The sequence below is a fragment of the Coregonus lavaretus genome, assembly GCF_964263955.1.
Source record: "Coregonus lavaretus genome assembly, chromosome: 5".
Lineage (NCBI taxonomy): Eukaryota > Metazoa > Chordata > Actinopteri > Salmoniformes > Salmonidae > Coregonus > Coregonus lavaretus.
The window spans coordinates 67,122,424-67,129,095 of NC_139992.1; the positions used below are offsets into that span (position 1 = coordinate 67,122,424).

Here is a 6,672-nt window from a genome sequence, read left to right on the forward strand (position 1 = left end):
GTGCCTTTCCAAATCATGTCCAATCAATTGAATTTACCACAGGTGGACTCCAATCAAGTTGTAGAAACATCTCAAGGATGATCAATGGAAACAGGATGCACCTGAGCTCAATTTCGAGTCTCATAGCGAAGGGTCTGAATACTTATGTAAATAAGGTATTTTATTATTATTTTTTTTATACATTTGCTAAAATTTCTAAGAACCTGTTTTTGCTTTGTCATTATGGGGTATTGTGTGTAGATTGATGAGGAAATGTTTTTATTTAATCCATTATAGAATAAGGCTGTAACGTAACAAAATGTGCAAAAAGTGAAGGGGTCTGAATACTTTCCGAATGCACTGTATATTTTCATCTACCTTCCACAGCGGCTGGTGGACCAAACAGTTTATTTTAGGACCTGGATATACAGGTAACTGCCAAAATAAAGGAAACGCCAACATAAAGTGTCTTAATAGGGTGTTGGGCCACCATGAGCCAGAACAGCGTCAATGCAACTTGGCATAGATTCTACAAGTGTCTGGACCTCTATTGGAGTGATGAGACACCATTCTTCCACAATAAAATCCATCATTTGGTGTTTTGTTGATGGTGGTGGAAAAGGCTGTCTCAGGCGCCGTTCAAGAATCTCCCATAACTGTTTGATTGGGTTGAGATCTGGTCACTGCGACGGCCATGGCATTGCTTCAATATACTTTGTATCGCTTATTTACTCAAGTGTTTCCATTATTTTGGCAGTTACCTGTACCTCCCATTGCCCAAATTTGATACGTTTTCTATAGAGTACCACAGTATGAGTCATAATACCCATAAAACATAGCGGTCAAACAGGGAAATGGTTCCAATTGTTTTTCCTCCATTCTTTTTTTTTTGAAACACTTAAAATAAGGGCTTTGTTTTATTTTTTCATTTAATTTTTTTATTTTTTGGGGGGTAGACTTACTCTGGCGTGACATTTTGCTAACTGTGTAAATCGCTCATGGACAAGGGGATTTTTATAAATATATTTGCCTGTATTTGCTCCCCCCCCAAAAAAAATATTTTTTTAAAATGCTAATTAGCTGATAATTTGGCTATCATAAAGAATTACAAATGCCATGATCTGGACGAGAATGTCGAATCAAGGCAAAGGTAAGAATCTCTGGATTAACTGTTTTATGTTAGTTAAATGTAGTAATGAACAAATTGGCAAAATGTCTTTAAATTGACAATTCTGTGAATTGTCTTGTGCAAGTTTTAAATTGACATACAACCTGCTAGCAAAGGTGTCAGCTAGAGATGACGTGCAGGAGCTTGCAGGGATTTGTAGTTTTGCAGGATGTCTACTTTTATGCTAATTAGCATTTTTGAATCTGAGAGTAAATAGAGCCGAATATATTGATAAAAGTCACCTTGTCGGAGAGAGATTTACATGGTTATCAAAACGTCACGCCATGTTAAGCCTACACAAAACACAGCCCTTATTTTAAGTGTTTCTAAAATCCCCTATGGGAAAAAAGAATGGTGGAAAAACGATTGGAACCATTTCCCTGTTTGACCGCTAGGTTTTATGGGTATTATGACACCTCCACTGTGAGGCGCTATGGAGGTATTGGTTTCACCATGAGGCTAGAGGCAGGGTGTCAAAGGATTATAAAGTAAATTGTGACCCACCAGCTCAAATCCATTTTATGTAGAAAATTTTGAAATTGTGTTTTTTCATTGGATTAAAGTAGAGACTCAGAGCTACAAAATGGTATATCATACACTATAGTTGAGGAACAATGGGAAAGTAATTTTGCTTTGAAAGTTGATCACTTTTGCATGGTCATCTGTTATTTTTAGTTTTTTTATGTAATTATGGCTGGTAAAATATTTTGGCTGGTAAGAAATCTGAGTGAAATCACTTTTGATAAAATGGCCTTTGAATCTTTTGGTACTAATACTAGAGCCCTTCTTTGTCTACACCCATTCAGCATCGTTCACACCCTCTTAAGCTTTAGCCCCACCCATCTCTTTAAGGGTTGATCTGAGCATTCTGTAATAACAACATAAGTCAAGCACCCAAGCTAACTTGCTAGCTACTTCCAGACACAAATGGCAGAACAGCTCACTGAACATTACTCGCCCTAGCAGAGCTGGTTAGGCTGTTATGTTATCCAGAGCGTTGGTGACTGCAACTGTGCTGTCAGATTGTCCTTTCATAAAAATTCAGAAGTTGTCCCTGCCGGAGCGTTCAGCGCGCACACCGCCGGACGCTCTGGCCGATGAGAAGGGTTGATCCGAACGTTTTGACCTCATAACGGCAGTCAAGCACCCAAGCTAACTGGCTAGCTACTTCCAGACACATAATGAGAGAACACCCCACTCTGACCAATTTACTCGCCTTGGCAGAGCTGGTTAGGCTGTTTTCATGTTATCTAGAGCCTTGGTGACTTTTAACTGTTCTGCTGGCAACAATTTAATGACGCTTTTTTTGCCGACGTTTACTGACACCAGCCATATTCAACTGGTGTTGAGTGTTCGTAAATTAATCAGTTATTCTGCGCTCTGGCAAACTCAGACGAGAGAGCTCTGAAATGGGAGTAACGTTAGATGGCCAGACTGAATTTACAAACGCACCCGAAATAATAATAAGGTCATACACGTAATATTAGCGAGCCAGCCAGCTAATGTTAGCTAACTAGGTAAACAATTAACCATAATCAAAATTAATGACGTTACTACCCTGCATGAATCTGCAGGTAGCTAACCAACCAGGTTCAATGTTAGCTAGCTGACATTAGGCTATAACTAGCTAAGCAAATGAGATACGAATAATAAGGTCATACATGTAACGTTAGCTAGCGAGCCAGTCAGCCAGCTAAAGTTAGTTTACATTCAAACGGCTCTCCTGTGAAGTAGTGACCCGCGACATACGCCTAGTTTCCTGAAACGGGTCACACTTGTTCCATAAAGTGAAATGGTAAGTTGAGTTTCTGTTAAAAGTACAACGGTATTAACCCTAGTAGGTGCATGGCTTGGAAAATATTGCTCTTTAGAAGTCAGATCAATTCATTCATGTTGATGTGATTTTAGCATGGTTTTTAATTTGAAATGAGCAGTTGCTTATTATCTCAGCCATCTTATTGAACAAAAAATATAAATGCAACAATTTCAAAGATTTTACTGAGTTACAGTTCATATAAGGCAATCAGTCAATTGAAATAAATTCATTAAGCCCTAGTCTATGGATTTCACCAGGGGTGCAACTTTGGAGGGGACATTATTTATTAGGGGTGTAACGATCCATCTACTACATCGATGTATCGATTTATATTCCTATGATCCAACTACATCGATCTGTGCTCGGCGAGTTGGCCTTTTGGACAACATATATCAATCTAACATCGTTTTAAAATGTAATAAATCGATTGTATCGATACTAGGAAATAACCCATTGGATTTAAGCACGTCAGACTTTATATGGATGTTTTTTCTTAGCACTTTTAATGATAAAGGCTTTAAACATTATTCGATTCAGTCTGCCTATCCGTGACGTCATCGCCCCGCGCCAGCAGCAGCGCAAAGGCGCAGAGACAACAAAACATAGCATGGCGGACGACAGAGGAGAAGCCGACGAGCGAGAAATTATCAAGCCACCATTGCGGTCCAGTGTGTGGAAACACTTTGGCTTTTGCAAAGACGGAGATGTTTTAAATAAGTCGCTCGCTGTTTGTAGGATATGTAAAGGTCAAGTAAAGTACAACGGCAACACGACAAATCTCTCCAACCACCTACTAAGGCGCCATGGGATTTCACACAACACCGACCGTCCAGGCACCTCTTGCAGCGTTCCCGCTGCTACAGCAGCGAAAGGTAAAGTCAACTCTGCAGAAGCCTCAGGTCTCGCCTGCATGTTTAGTCAGAGACTAGGCCAAAACTCAGCTCGGGCGAAAAACATCACGGCAACAATTGCCAAGTTTATCTGCAAAGACATGCGACCCTACAGTGTGGTTGAAAATCCGGGATTCCGTGAAATGATTCAAACATTGGAGCCAAGGTACACAATACCAAGCCGACCACACTTCTCAGAAAAGGTTATTCCTGCATTGTACGAAAGTACTAAGAATGATGTGAAGCTGTCGCTTTCTCAAGCTGAACGAGTAGCGATAACGACAGATGGCTGGACGTCATGCTCAAATCAAGGGTATGTGACAATTACCTCTCATCACATTGATCCGGAGTGGAAAATGAAGACCTTTGTTCTGCTAACCAGAGTTTTAAATGAAGCCCATACTGGTAAAAATATTGGCGCGTTACTGCGTGAAGCCTGCATGGAGTGGAAAATCTACGACAAGAATCCTGCCATCGTCACAGATAACGCCAGGAATATGATTGTGGCCGGTGCAGAAGCCCAGTTCAGTCCACACATTACCTGCTTCGCACATACACTCAACCTTGCCTCGCAGAAGGGTTTGGGGGTGGACCGTGCTTCCAGGTTGTTGGGGAAAGTGCGAAAAATTGTTGGATATTTTCACCGCAGCCCGATTGCATGTCACGCCCTACAGGAAAAACAAACTCTGATGGATTTACCAAAACATAAACTGATCCAAGACATAATCACCAGATGGAACAGTTCATTCGAAATGCTTGAACGTTTTTCGGAACAACAGCCAGCTATAATGGCAACTCTGATGTCCAAGGATCTACGAAAGGGGGTCACAGATGTAGGCACGCTGAGTGAGAGTGATATTGCCAACATGGATGACATTGTTCAGTTGATGGGTCCTGTCAAAATGGCAACCACTGTGATGTGTGAAGAAGACCAGCCAACTCTCTCTGTAATTGCTCCTCTTCAAGCAAAACTGCTGAAACACCTACAGCCATGCGAAGACGACTCAACCCTGGTTGCAGAGATTAAGAGGGTGATGGCCAGTGACCTCTCCACACGCTACAGAGGCACCCAAGATGCTCTCAACATAGGTAATTAATTTGGAGTCTTAATTAAAATCAACTTGGTTAATATTTTAGGTTATTAGACTGTATTAATTTGTAAAATGCCACACCTTTGCGTTTTCAAGTTTGAATTTGAGTTGTTTTTTCATATGGAAAAGTAAACAAGATATCTGCAATACAATTCTTAGTTCATGGTGGCTTTACATCATCACTGTGCCACATTTCTTTTAAACATACTAAAGTTTAATCTTCTGATTATTTTGTGTATGAGGAGGTGGTCATCACTTGCAATTTCAGGTCAACTTAATTTAATAATGCAATGAATGCAATATTCTTGTTCTTTAAACAGCATCAGCGTTGGACCCGCGATTTAAAGAACTGCCCTACCTGGAAAAAGAGGACAGAGAACAGGTCTACACAAAACTGGTTTTTGAGGCAGAAGTGTCCCACCAGGTAACTCTTCTCTCCTCTTTCCTCTGCTCTTTTCTCTTCTCCCCTTTCATTTGTCCTCTCTCAAATCTCATCTGTTCTTTATCTTCCTCTAAATTTATGTGTGCAGTATTACAGAGCAGAAATTTGAACAGTTCACACATTCTTACATCAATAGATGCAAGCAATAGGAAATCAGGAGGAAGACGAGGGAAGCTCAAGCACAAAGCTGTCAGGATTCAATGAAGAGACCACAGGTGTGTTTCATGTGATACCAATAAAATATTGTTGTTGTTTTGTATTAATGAGAAACATGACTATATTTTGAAATATATTTCTTATATTGTAGCTCCAAATGAGTCACCTCCTTGTAAGAAGAAAGCCTTAGATGCGCTGTTTGGCGATTCCTTCACCCAAAGAGAAAGAAAATCCACAAGCGAGACAGCCAGAGCAGAGGTGTTAAGGTACCGAGCAAAAGATGCGTTGCCTTTGACTGAAAATGCCATGAAGTGGTGGAGATCTCAGGAGAAAGAGCTACCTGTACTTTCCACCCTTGCTAAACGGTACCTGTGCATTCCAGGCACCAGTGTGCCAGCAGAACGAGTTTTTAGTACTGCTGGCGACATAGTGAACGCACAGAGAAGTGTTCTGCGGCCAGATCATGTTGATCAGTTGATATTTTTGAAAAAAAATCTGTAGTCATTGAAGAGTAGCCTAGTAGGTTACACTTGATCTTTTGTTGAATATTGTTTGTTTATTAAAATGAGAGTAGTAGCAGGTTCATCCACTGCTCATTCAACCTGAAGAAATGTTGGTTGCACTTTATTTTTGATATTAATACTGTATTTGTATTGTAATGTTGAAAAACAAAAGCAGAAGGTAAACGTACTGTTAATTCAACCTGAAGAGATGTTGGTTGCACTTTATTTTTGATATTAATATTGAATATTTTCATGTTGAAAAACAAAAGCAGAAGTAGCATGTAAACCTACTCCCTATTCAACCTGAAGAGATGTTGGTTGCACTTTATTTTTGATATTAATATTGTAATATTTTTATGTTGAAAAACAAAAGCAGAAGTAGCAGGTAAACCTACTGTTAATTCAACCTGAAGAGATGTTGGTTGCACTTTATTTTTGATATTAATATTGAATATTTTCATGTTGAAAAACAAAAGCAGAAGTAGCAGGTAAACCTACTGTTAATTCAACCTGAAGAGATGTTGGTTGCACTTTATTTTTGATATTAATATTGTAATATTTTTATGTTGAAAAACAAAAGCAGAAGTAGCAGGTAAACCTACTGTTAATTCAACCTGAAGAGATGTT

At 39.6% G+C, this 6,672-nt stretch overlaps 1 long non-coding RNA gene across 1 annotated transcript; it reads left to right on the forward strand.

Annotated features, from left to right (window-relative positions):
• Positions 1-4,638: 4,638 nt before the first annotated feature.
• Positions 4,639-5,533, forward strand: LOC311129188. Its single transcript, XR_014613266.1, has 3 exons — positions 4,639-4,942; positions 5,265-5,368; positions 5,523-5,533. It is a non-coding gene; the product is annotated as an uncharacterized lncRNA (long non-coding RNA).
• The last annotated feature ends 1,139 nt before the right edge of the window (positions 5,534-6,672 follow it).